Below are 14,241 nucleotides of genomic sequence, written 5' to 3'. Positions count from 1 at the left end.
AGCGAGGCAAACTTAAGGTGGCAACCGAAGTTACAGGAATGAATCAGCGACGCACAGACTTCCGATACAAACCCGCCACCTTATTTACTGAGGATTGAAAACAAACAAATCCACAGAAAAATTAAAGAAATATATACCAGTTGAACACACGCGACAGAAAAAAAGAAAGAAAAGTGAATGTCAACATGATAACAGTTGATGGTGGGTCGTCCAAAGATACTACGCTTAGCATTGTTTACTTATTTTTCGCTTTTTCTGCTTTTGTTTTAGAGGAATATAGGCAGTAGTTGCAGGAAATTAGTGGTTTTAGTTTTAATCTGCTTTTATCGCCCATCCATTTTTAGTTAGTTATTTTCTTGGTTTATTTCTTTTTTAAGAAACTGAGAAAGGTTAAATGTTCAGGAGATTTTATCCACAGATAATCTTACACGGAAAAGGCCTATTTTTTCTATTGTTATTAAATCAACGGTTGCGAAATGGAAAACTTCATCAGGACACAACAATACGTATTTGGAAGCATTGTTGCACATTGACTGGAATGCAACAATGTGTCATTTCTTATAATATCTGTCAAACGGGTGTTCATTTCCACAAATTCTGATCTTTAATGGACGTAGCCAACTCTCGTGCAAGAACGCGAATCATCGGCAAAAGCTATTGGCGAAACTGGAAATTAACATGATCCGTTTTTATAGCAGTTGTTGCAAAATAGGGAACTTAACTAAGATTTCGCGATGTTGTTGTTGTTGTGGTCTTCAGACCTGTGACTGGTTTGATGCAGCTCTCCATGCTACTCTATCCTGTGCAAGCTTCTTCATCTCCCAGTACCTACTGCAACCTACATCCTTCTGAATGTGCTTAGTATATTCATCTCTTCGTCTCCCTCTACGATTTTTACCCTCCACGCTGCCCTCCAATGCTAAATTTGTGATCCCTTGATGCCTCAAAACATGTCCTACCAACCGGTCCCTTCTTCTAGTCAAGTTGTGCCACAAACTTCTCTTCTCCCCAATCCTATTCAACACCTCCTCATTAGTTACGTGATCTACCCACCGTATCTTCAGCATTCTTCTGTAGCACCACATTTCGAAAGCTTCTATTCTCTTCTTGTCCAAACTGGTTATCGTCCATGTTTCACTTCCATACATGGCTACACTCCATACAAATACTTTCAGAAACGACTTCCTGACACTTAAATCTATACTCGATGTTAACAAATTTCTCTTCTTCAGAAACACTTCCCTTGCCATTGCCAGTCTACATTTTATATCCTCTCTACTTCGACCATCATCAGTTATTTTACTCCCTAAATAGCAAAACTCCTTTACTACTTTAAGTGTCTCATTTCCTAATCTAATTCCCTCAGCATCACCCGATTTAATTGGACTACATTCCATTATCCTCGTTTTGCTTTTGTTGATGTTCATCTTATATCCTCCTTTCAAGACACTGTCCATTCCGTTCAACTGCTCTTCCAAGTCCTTTGCTGTCTCTGACAGAATTACAATGTCATCGGCGAACCTCAAAGTTTTTACTTCTTCTCCATGGATTTTAATACCTACTCCGAATTTTTCTTTTGTTTCCTTTACTGCTTGCTCAATATACAGATTGAATAACATCGGGGAGAGGCTACAACCCTGTCTCACTCCTTTCCCAACCACTGCTTCCCTTTCATGCCCCTCGACTCTTATAACTGCCATCTGGTTTCTGTACAAACAAGCACGAATACGCTTCGTTCACTGGTGACTTGAAAGCAGCGATGTGTAATTTATTCTAATACCTATAACATAGCTGACCATTTCTACAAGTTATGACTTCTAGCGGACGTAGCCCATTCGTGTGCAAGAGCATCTGCAACAGTTGCGGGGCCAAAATGAAAATAAATAAGATGTTGCTCGTACGGAACTAAAAACGTGCTTAGATGTTGATACACCGAAAGGGCCGTGTGTGCTGTTAAATAGTTGGTGCGAAATGAAATGATGCCATGGCAATATTTACTGTGCTGTATGCATTGTGTGTTGACACGGAACAACACTGGTGTTATTTATTAGAGTGAGAAAATAATACATTGTAATTTCAATTACAAAGAATGAAAGAATTATCAAGCTACACTATTCTTGAACAAAGCCTTGCAACTTCAGTTGCACTGGGTGTTGCAGGCAGAAGACCTTCTTCTGTGCAATATGCAGGACATAGCTGACAATCCAGTAGGTGCCCCATGGTCTGTGGTTCTCTGCAGCCACAGTTTGTGGTATCCAAAGCGAAGCACCATTTCTGGAAGTTACTCCTGTACCTTCTCGACTGCAGGACCAACACGGTTGAGTGACTTATCACAGGACCCAGTTCTGTTGATGCAAGTGGGAGGATTAGTGTCAAGCCGTGAGAACTAAAATTGTTTTCTTGCTGCAGCTGCTGTTGTTTACAAAACTGAATTGTTCTTCTGGTAACTTCTTCAGGACATCAACCTTGGAGTTACTGGAACGTGGCCTTGTAGCGTATGGTTTTCCTATTAAGCCTGATTTTTCTCTCCACATTGTCAGCTTCTATACGACGAATATCTGGTTGCGAGTGGCGTAGGTTTAAGACAAGCTGCAATAAATACATCCTGGGTTTGTGTACACTACCAAATCGTAAAACATGCATGCAGTACTGCATCTCGTATCATTAAACATCCACAGTGAGGCAGTAAAACAATAAAATTATGCATTGGCAAAAATCACTCCTATATTTATATCTGTTTTCTTCTAATATAGGACAGAATAACAAATTTCTCCTAATTTTCTTCACTTAGGGTCATGTTTTTATCAGACAGAACATTTAGGTACACAGAATATGATCGTTCTACGCCAAAAGAAGTAACAGTTGCACACTTATGCGAATAAAGCTTGGACAAAGTCAGATCAACTTGAAAATCTACGTTTTTGTCAGTCAACTTCATAAAGCCAAAATTAGGGTTTAATCCGATTGTTCATATGACATTTTGCTTCAACACATACTTCTCCACAGGAGCCGGCCGTTGTGGCCGAGCGGTTCTAGGCGCTTCAGTCTCGAACAGCGCGACCGCTACGGTCGCAGGTTCGAATCCTGTCTCGGGCATGGATGTGTGTGCTGTCCTTAGGTTAGTTAGGTTTAAGTAGTTCTAAGTTCTAGGGGACTGATGACCTCAGATGTTAAGTCCCATAGTGCTCAGAGCCATTTGAACCATTTTTTTTTTTTTTTTTTTTTTTTTTTTTTTTTTTTTTTTTTTGCTCCACAGGATGATCGCAAACATTTTTCAACCTTTTCAGTAATTGTCAGAGATTCCGCCAGTTACTTGTAGCCTCGAACTTCGGGCAAAATTTTATTTGGCGCACATAAGGTCGTGCTTCAAATCTGTTTTCTTGAATGCCACTTCTTCGTCTTTAACGCAATTTGCACTTGTGGCATTGAAAGTGGTTACGACTCAAAACAAAATTGTGGGCAGGAACTTAAGACTTTTCAAAAGAACAAACCAAATAGAGATTAAGTTCAATAAATTTGCGGAAATTGACTGGTTCTGACCTACTTAACATTATCAAAATTACCACAGTGAAAGGCGGCTACGTTTATCCATGTATCCCGTGCTATTAAAATACGTAGGCTGTGGTGGGATAGCTAGATGTGCCAGCGTAGATGCAGCAACACAGACAGGAAGTTGTGGAGATAAGTGTTTAACGTCCCGTCGACAACGAGGTCATTAGAGACAGAGCACAAGCTCGGATTAGGGAAGGATTGGGAAGGAAATCGGCCGTACCTTTTCAAAGAAACCTTCTGGCATTTGCCTGAAACGATTTAGGAAAATCACGGAAAACCTAAATCATGATGGCCAGAGACGGGTTTGAACCGTCGTCCTCCCGAATGCGAGTCCAGTGTGCTGACCACTGCGCCACCTCGCTCAGTCTACACAGACAGGTTACAAGAATACTTTCAACAGTGAAAGAAGTAACCATCTCAGTTTATGCTGTCAGAACTATCAGACCTTGGTATTCTGCGCGCATAATTACTTTGTTTGTGGAGTGTATCAGCATATTCACAATGTCAAATTTTAGATGTGCTGTTTCAGCTACAGAGTATAACGCATTTAATAACCATGTAACGTTCGTTACGTTAACATAAAGTACACTACTGGCCATTAAAATTGCTACACAACGAAGATGACGTGCTACAAACGCGAAATTTCACCGTCAGGAAGAAGATGCTGTGATATGCAAATGATTAGCTTTTCAGAGTATTCACACAAGTTTGGCGGCGGTGCAGGCACCTACAACGTGCTGACACGAGGAAAGTTTCCAACCGATTTCTCATACACAAACAGCAGTTGACCGGCGTTGCCTGGTGAAACGTTGTTGTGATGCCTCGTGTAAGGAGGAGAAATGCGTACCATCACGTTTCCGGCTTTGATAAAGGTCGGATTGTAGCCTATCACGATTGCGGTTTATCGTATCGCGACATTGCTGCTCGCGTTGGTCTAGATCCAATGACTGTTAGCAGAATATGGAATCGGTGGCTTCAGGAGGGCAATACGGAACGCCGTGCTGGATCCCAACGGCCTCGTATCACTAGCAGTCGAGATGATAGGCATCTTATCCGCATTGCTGTAACCGATCGTGCAGCCACGTCTCGATCCTTGAGTCAACATATGAGCACGTTTGCAAGACAACATCCTTCTGCACGAACAGTTCGACGACGTTTGCAGCAGCACGGACTATCAGCTCGGAGATCGTGGCTGCGGTTACCCTTGACACTGCATCACAGACAGGAGCGCCTGCGATGGTGTACTCGACGACGAACCTGGGTGCACGAATGGCAAAACGTCATTTTTTCGGATGGATCGCGGTTCAGTTTACTGCATCACGATGGTCGCATCCGTGTTTGGCGACATCGCGGTGAACGCACATTGGAAGAGTGTACTAGTCATCGCCATACTGGCGTATCACCCGGCGTGATGGTATGGGGTCCCATTGGTTACACGTCTCGGTCAGCTCTTGTTCCCATTTACGGCAGTTTGAACAGTGGACGTTACATTTCAGATGTGTTACGACCCGCGTCTCTACCCTTCATTCGATACCCTACATTTCAGGAGGATAATGCACGACCGCATGTTGCAGGTCCTGTAGGGGCCTTTCTGGATACAGAAAATGTTCGACTGCTGCCCTGGCCAGCACTTTATCCATATCTCTCACCAACTGAAAACGTGTGGTCAATGGTGGCCGAGCAACTGGCTCGTCACAATACGCCAGTCATTACTCTTGATGAACTGTGGTGTCGTCGTGAAGCTGCATGGGCAACTGTACCTGTACACGCCATCCGAGCTCAGTTTGACTCAATGCCCAGGCGTATCAAGGCCGTTATTAATGCCAGAGGTGGTTATTGTGGGTACTGATTTCTCAGGATGTATGCACCCAAATTGCGTGAAAATGTAATCACATGTCAGCTCTAGTATAATATATTTGTCCAATGAATACCCGTTTATCATCTGCATTTCTTGTTGTTGTAGCAATTTGAATGGCCAGTAGTGTATTTTAATAGCATTTCCGACGTTCATGAAGTAAAAGGCAGCATCCCTGAACAACAATAACAGCGTTGTTTTATGTAAATTATTAGGGCAAAGTAGATACATTTATTACTACCGCCCACCGCGAAGTTGGATTCCGCATGGTGACGTTGTGGGCACGTCACGCGGTAACAGAATTATGTAAGCGGAGATGACACGGATGGGGGATCATCCCAGCGAATGTATGGGGTGAAAATGGGGAAATTCATTGAGATAAGCGGTTTTGACAGGGACAGATTATTATTACGCAGAGCATGTGAACGAATATCTCGAAAATGACGAAGCTGGTCGAATGTTCGCGTGCTACTGTCGTGACTATCTACGGAAAGAGGTGGACGGACAGTGAAACCACCAAAAGGCACTAAATGGTTGGACGTCCACGACTCTTCACAGACCGTGGTTCAAATGGCTCTGAGCACTATGGGACTTAACTGCTGAGGTCATCAGTCCCCTAGAACTTACAACTACCTAAACCTAACTAACCTAAGGACATCCACACACATCCATGCTCGAGGCGGGATTCGAACCTGCGACCGTAGCGGTCGCGCAGTTCCAAACTGTAGCGCCTAGAACCGCTCGGCCACCCCGGCCGGCCAGAACGTGGTGTTCGTAGGTTTGTCTGCTCTGTAAATATGTCGAGGTCAAAACATGTTTAGACAAAGCTGAAATCTCTTTATCGAAACTTTTTCCAATGAGAAACAATGATTCCGAAAGTGGAATCTTTGCGAACAACGACACTACATCGAAACTAACACATCAGAATTGATCAGTTCGAGTGATTTCAGTTTGCCAGTGAAGTCCACAGAGTTACGTATATGATGAACGCATTGCCGGACGGAGTGGCCGAGCGGTTCTAGGCGCTACAGTCTGGAACCGCGCGACCGCTACGGTCGCAGGTTCGAATCCTGCCTCGGGAATGGCCGTGTGTGATGTCCTTAGGTTAGTTAGGTTTAAGTAGTTCTATGTTCTAGGGGACTGATGACCTCAGCAGTTAAGTCCCACAGTGCTCAGAGCCATTTGAAAACAGTGGCATTATCTTTATGAGCTGGAAGAACCACCGTCTCGATATCCTGGCGTTAGTATGTCAATCAGTATGTTAGTCAGTTTCGATGTAGTGTCGTTCACAAAGGTTCCTCTTTCTGAATCATTGTTTCCCGTTGGAAAAAGTTTCGATAAAGTGATTTCAGCTTTGTTTAAACATGTTTTGACCTCGACTTTTTTTTAATTCAATAACGAATTTTATGAACAGATTGACGGTGTCTCCATGGGTAGACCTTCGAACAGAAGACGCTGGAATCTACTAGCTTGAGGCGCACAGTGTTTTGGAGGTATGTTGACGACACGTTTGTAGTGTGGCCCCATGGTGAAGACAAATTAAAAGAATTTTTAGATCATCTGAATTGCATCCACAGGAAAATTCACGATGGAAATCTAAAAAGATGGATGCCTTCCATTTCTGGATGTGTTGGTAGGGCGCAAAGATGATGGCACTTTGGGACACGCAGTATATCGAAAACCGACCCGTACGGATTTATATTTACGCGCAAATAGCTGCCACCAGTGTACCCAGAACTCTAGTACACAGAGCACACGTCATTGCTGACGAGAGCAGTTTCCGCGGAAAGAGCACAACGCTGGTGCACGCACAAGTCTGTCGGAGCACACAGTTCGTCGTACAATGTCGAAAACGGAGCACCGCAACACCCACTGTCAGGCACTTAAATGTGATTTGCAGAGTATCCATGTAGATGTAGACCCCTACGTGATCATATGTTGACCGCACGACACCGTCAGTTGCGATTGCAGTCGGCACGGGAGCCGACCGTCGATCAAGGAAAACGTGTCGGTTCTTCAGGTGAATCACGTTTTTGATACACTGCGTCGCTGGTCGTCTCCACAAACCCCGCTATCGAGGTGAACGGCGGCTCGAAACGTGCAGTGCGCCACGGAGCTGGTGGAAGCTGTCTTACATCGGTTGCTAAGCTCTCTCTGAGCACTATGCGACTTATCAGCTATGGTCATCAGTCCCCTAGAACTTAGAACTACTTAAACCTAACTAACCTAAGGACATCACACAACACGCAAGCACCACGAGGCAGAGAAAATCCCTGACCCCGCCGGGAATCGAACCCGGGCGCGAGAAGCGAGGACGCTACCGCACGACCACGAGCTGCGGAAGGAAGCTGTCTTATGCTAAGAGAGAGATTCTCCTGCGCTTGCATCAGACATCTGGTAGTAATCGAAGACACGCTTAGAGCTGTAAACAGCTGTATCCCGTCATGCTTGATGTCTTTCCCCGGGGACGACGTCATCTTTCAGCAGTACAACTGTCCGTGTCTCGGAACCAGAACCGTGACACAGTGGTGTGTGGAGCATCACATTGATGTCTAGGCTACGAAATTCGCCTGATGTAAATCCTATGCGACGCCGTCACCGCGTACACAGATCAGCGGCCCGTTATTAACCGGATTACATGATATGTGGGCAACGGCCTTGCCGCAGTGCCTACACCGGTTCCCGTGAGATCACCGAAGTTAAGCGCTGTCGGGCGTGGTCGGCACTTGGATGGGTGACCGTCCGAACCGCCATGCGCTGTTGCCATTTTCCGGGGTGCACTCAGCCTCGTGAAGCCAATTGAGGAGCTACTCGACCGAATAGTAGCGGCTTCGGTCAAGAATACCATCATAACGACCAGGAGAGCGGTGTGCCGACCCCACTCCCCTCCTATCCGCATCCTCAACTGAGGATGACACGGCGGTCGGATGGTCCCGGTCGGCCACTCGTGGCCTGAAGACGGAGTGCTTTTTACATGATCTGTGCATAAACATCTAATGCCACATACCTCCACAAACCTACCAACGAACTGTCGGATCCCTGATACGCAGAAAGAGTGGTGTATTTCGTTCCAAAGCCGGGCAAACAAGCTACTTAGCCGGTGGTCATAATGTTTTAGGTCATTAGTGCATGTCCGATGTTCGTGGTCTAGTGGCTAGCGTTGCTGCCTCCGGATCACGGTATTCCGGGTTCGATTCCCGGCCGTGTTGGAGATTTTCTCTTTCCAGGGACTGGGTGTTTGTGTTGTCCTTATCAATCGTTAACATGGCGAGACTGGGCTGTTTAAACATTGGGACTTTGTATGGGTGCTGACAAACGCGCAGTTGAGCACCCCACAAACCAAACATCATCATCATTGAATATTGACTTCTGCCGACATCTGTTAAGCCGCACTAGGGCACTTGGGCGTGTAGTAAGTGTATAGAATCTAACAAAATTCGCGAAATTCTTCATGTTCTGCACTTCTGACGTAATTGATAAATGTCCGTTTCCGACCATTGGTTCCCTGTCACAATATAATCAGTTCTGAACCCTTTATCGCCTGTTTCAATTTTTCCAGAATGAGATTTTCACTCTGCAGCGGAGTGTGCGCTGATATGAAACTTCCTGGCACATTAAAACTGTGTGCCCGACCGAGACTCGAACTCGGGACCTTTGCCTTTCGCGGGCAAGTGCTCTACCATCTGAGCTACCGAAGCACGACTCACGACCGCTCCTCACAGCTTTACTTCTGCCAGTACCTCGTCTCCTACCTTCCAACCTTTAGAGAAGCTCTCCTGCGAACCATGCAGAACTAGCACTCCTGAAAGAAAGGATACTGCGGAGACATGGCTTAGCCACAGCCTGGGGGATGTTTCCATAATGAGATTTTCACTCTGCAGCGGAGTGCACGCTGATAAAAGATTTAAGGTTGGAACTTAAATAGTGGCAACTACTTATTCACAATAGATTCACGTTTGCCCCTGTTACTGTCCTTCAAGGTAGTCACCAGCGTTGTGTAGAACCCGTTCCCAGCGATGTGGAAGGCGTAGTATACCGTCAGCAGAGTGTCTTCTGTTGATGGTGCGAATGGAGCGGTCTACTGCCTGTCGAATGTCTGGAACAGTTCTGAAGCGAATGCCATGAACTGGTTCCTCCATCTTCGGAACCAAGTCAAAGTCCCGAGGACTTAGTCCGGGGAGTATGGTGGATGGTACAGTACTTCCCAGTCCCATCGACCGAACTGAGCAGCCACAGCTTGCGTTGTATGCGGCCGCGCGTTGTCGTTCAAAATGATGGGTGGGTTGCGCAGAAAGTGTCGCCACTTCTTTCGCAAAGCTGGTCGTTTTTGGAGCATCACCTGCGACCAGCTTTGCGAAAGAAGTTGAGACACTTTCTGCGCAACCCGCCCCATCATTTTGCACGACAATGCGCGGGCGCATACAGCGCAAGCTGCGGCTGCTCTGTTCGGCCGATGGGACTGGGAAGTACTGCACCATCCACCATACTCCCCGGACTTAGTCCTCGTCACTTTGACTTGGTTCCGAAGATGAAGGAACCACTTCGTGGCATTCGCTTCAGAACTGTTCCGGAGATTCGACAGGCAGTAGACCGCTCCATTCGCACAATCATCGGAACAGGTTCTGCTAGCTGTGAACGAACTGATCTTTAGTCGTCGCACCTTATACAGGGTGGTCCATCTCCTACTTAACGCGAGCGGTCGCTTAGACACAATCGGTCATCCGAGCACACTCCCCATACGACCCAAACTCCCAGCTAGTTCACGCTACTAGCGTAGCGTCACTCACCCATGAAACCCTTTTTCGCCATTTGGGATTCCCGGAAGCGATCGGACTTGGCGTGCATCCACCGTGAACGAACTGATCTTTAGTCGTCGCACCTTATACAGGGTGGTCCATCTCCTACTTAACGCGAGCGGTCGCTTAGACACAATCGGTCATCCGAGCACACTCCCCATACGACCCAAACTCCCAGCTAGTTCACGCTACTAGCGTAGCGTCACTCACCCATGAAACACTTTTTCGCCATTTGGGATTCCTGGAAGCGATCGGACTTGGCGTGCATCCACCGTGAACGAACTGATCTTTAGTCGGCGCACCTTATACAGGGTGGTCCATCTCCTACTTAACGCGAGCGGTCGCTTAGACACAATCGGTCATCCGAGCACACTTCCCATACGACCCAAACTCCCAGCTAGTTCACGCTACTAGCGTTGCGTCACTCACCCATGAAACACTTTTTCGCCATTTGGGATTCCTGGAAGCGATCGGACTTGGCGTGCATCCACCGTGAACGAACTGATCTTTAGTCGTCGCACCTTATACAGGGTGGTCCATCTCCTACTTAACGCGAGCGGTCGCTTAGACACAATCGGTCATCTGAGCACACTCCCCATACGACCCAAACTCCCAGCTAGTTCACGCTACTAGCGTAGCGTCACTCACCCATGAAACACTTTTTCGCCATTTGGGATTCCTGGAAGCGATCGGACTTGGCGTGCATCCACCGTGAACGAACTGATCTTTAGTCGTCGCACCTTATACAGGGTGGTCCATCTCCTACTTAACGCGAGCGGTCGCTTAGACACAATCGGTCATCCGAGCACACTCCCCATACGACCCAAACTCCCAGCTAGTTCACGCTACTAGCGTAGCGTCACTCACCCATGAAACACTTTTTCGCCATTTGGGATTCCTGGAAGCGATCGGACTTGGCGTGCATCCACCGTGAACGAACTGATCTTTAGTCGTCGCACCTTATACAGGGTGGTCCATCTCCTACTTAACGCGAGCGGTCGCTTAGACACAATCGGTCATCCGAGCACACTTCCCATACGACCCAAACTCCCAGCTAGTTCACGCTACTAGCGTTGCGTCACTCACCCATGAAACACTTTTTCGCCATTTGGGATTCCTGGAAGCGATCGGACTTGGCGTGCATCCACCGTGAACGAACTGATCTTTAGTCGTCGCACCTTATACAGGGTGGTCCATCTCCTACTTAACGCGAGCGGTCGCTTAGACACAATCGGTCATCTGAGCACACTCCCCATACGACCCAAACTCCCAGCTAGTTCACGCTACTAGCGTAGCGTCACTCACCCATGAAACACTTTTTCGCCATTTGGGATTCCTGGAAGCGATCGGACTTGGCGTGCATCCACCGTGAACGAACTGATCTTTAGTCGTCGCACCTTATACAGGGTGGTCCATCTCCTACTTAACGCGAGCGGTCGCTTAGACACAATCGGTCATCCGAGCACACTCCCCATACGACCCAAACTCCCAGCTAGTTCACGCTACTAGCGTAGCGTCACTCACCCATGAAACACTTTTTCGCCATTTGGGATTCCTGGAAGCGATCGGACTTGGCGTGCATCCACCGTGAACGAACTGATCTTTAGTCGTCGCACCTTATACAGGGTGGTCCATCTCCTACTTAACGCGAGCGGTCGGTTAGACACAATCGGTCATCCGAGCACACTCCCCATACGACCCAAACTCCCAGCTAGTTCACGCTACTAGCGTAGCGTCACTCACCCATGAAACCCTTTTTCGCCATTTGGGATTCCTGGAAGCGATCGGACTTGGCGTGCATCCACCGTGAACGAACTGATCTTTAGTCGTCGCACCTTATACAGGGTGGTCCATCTCCTACTTAACGCGAGCGGTCGGTTAGACACAATCGGTCATCCGAGCACACTCCCCATATGACCCAAACTCCCAGCTAGTTCACGCTACTAGCGTAGCGTCACTCACCCATGAAACCCTTTTTCGCCATTTGGGATTCCTGGAAGCGATCGGACTTGGCGTGCATCCACCGTGAACGAACTGATCTTTAGTCGTCGCACCTTATACAGGGTGGTCCATCTCCTACTTAACGCGAGCGGTCGGTTAGACACAATCGGTCATCCGAGCACACTCCCCATACGACCCAAACTCCCAGCTAGTTCACGCTACTAGCGTAGCGTCACTCACCCATGAAACCCTTTTTCGCCATTTGGGATTCCTGGAAGCGATCGGACTTGGCGTGCATCCACCGTGAACGAACTGATCTTTAGTCGTCGCACCTTATACAGGGTGGTCCATCTCCTACTTAACGCGAGCGGTCGCTTAGACACAATCGGTCATCCGAGCACACTCCCCATACGACCCAAACTCCCAGCTAGTTCACGCTACTAGCGTAGCGTCACTCACCCATGAAACACTTTTTCGCCATTTGGGATTCCTGGAAGCGATCGGACTTGGCGTGCATCCACCGTGAACGAACTGATCTTTAGTCGTCGCACCTTATACAGGGTGGTCCATCTCCTACTTAACGCGAGCGGTCGGTTAGACACAATCGGTCATCCGAGCACACTCCCCATACGACCCAAACTCCCAGCTAGTTCACGCTACTAGCGTAGCGTCACTCACCCATGAAACCCTTTTTCGCCATTTGGGATTCCTGGAAGCGATCGGACTTGGCGTGCATCCACCGTGAACGAACTGATCTTTAGTCGTCGCACCTTATACAGGGTGGTCCATCTCCTACTTAACGCGAGCGGTCGCTTAGACACAATCGGTCATCCGAGCACACTCCCCATACGACCCAAACTCCCAGCTAGTTCACGCTACTAGCGTAGCGTCACTCACCCATGAAACACTTTTTCGCCATTTGGGATTCCTGGAAGCGATCGGACTTGGCGTGCATCCACCGTGAACGAACTGATCTTTAGTCGTCGCACCTTATACAGGGTGGTCCATCTCCTACTTAACGCGAGCGGTCGCTTAGACACAATCGGTCATCCGAGCACACTCCCCATACGACCCAAACTCCCAGCTAGTTCACGCTACTAGCGTAGCGTCACTCACCCATGAAACACTTTTTCGCCATTTGGGATTCCTGGAAGCGATCGGACTTGGCGTGCATCCACCGTGAACGAACTGATCTTTAGTCGTCGCACCTTATACAGGGTGGTCCATCTCCTACTTAACGCGAGCGGTCGCTTAGACAGAATCGGTCATCCGAGCACACTCCCCATACGACCCAAACTCCCAGCTAGTTCACGCTACTAGCGTAGCGTCACTCACCCATGAAACCCTTTTTCGCCATTTGGGATTCCTGGAAGCGATCGGACTTGGCGTGCATCCACCGTGACGAACTGATCTTTAGTCGTCGCACCTTATACAGGGTGGTCCATCTCCTACTTAACGCGAGCGGTCGCTTAGACACAATCGGTCATCCGAGCACACTCCCCATACGACCCAAACTCCCAGCTAGTTCACGCTACTAGCGTAGCGTCACTCACCCATGAAACACTTTTTCGCCATTTGGGATTCCTGGAAGCGATCGGACTTGGCGTGCATCCACCGTGAACGAACTGATCTTTAGTCGTCGCACCTTATACAGGGTGGTCCATCTCCTACTTAACGCGAGCGGTCGCTTAGACACAATCGGTCATCCGAGCACACTCCCCATACGACCCAAACTCCCAGCTAGTTCACGCTACTAGCGTAGCGTCACTCACCCATGAAACACTTTTTCGCCATTTGGGATTCCTGGAAGCGATCGGACTTGGCGTGCATCCACCGTGAACGAACTGATCTTTAGTCGTCGCACCTTATACAGGGTGGTCCATCTCCTACTTAACGCGAGCGGTCGCTTAGACACAATCGGTCATCCGAGCACACTCCCCATACGACCCAAACTCCCAGCTAGTTCACGCTACTAGCGTAGCGTCACTCACCCATGAAACACTTTTTCGCCATTTGGGATTCCTGGAAGCGATCGGACTTGGCGTGCATCCACCGTGAACGAACTGATCTTTAGTCGTCGCACCTTATACAGGGTGG

General features: G+C 47.9%; 1 protein-coding gene and 1 pseudogene across 1 annotated transcript in view; both read left to right on the top strand.

The window, feature by feature from the left end:
• Positions 1 to 14,241, top strand: part of LOC126212702 (uncharacterized) — a 901,304-nt gene that overhangs the window by 444,349 nt on the left and 442,714 nt on the right. The gene's annotated exons all lie outside the window — the stretch shown is intronic.
• LOC126214075 (5S ribosomal RNA) lies at positions 8,056 to 8,173 on the top strand (annotated as a pseudogene).

This window comes from Schistocerca nitens, chromosome 11 (assembly GCF_023898315.1).
Source record: "Schistocerca nitens isolate TAMUIC-IGC-003100 chromosome 11, iqSchNite1.1, whole genome shotgun sequence".
NCBI lineage: Eukaryota > Metazoa > Arthropoda > Insecta > Orthoptera > Acrididae > Schistocerca > Schistocerca nitens.
This window is presented reverse-complemented; position numbering and strand designations above follow the sequence as displayed.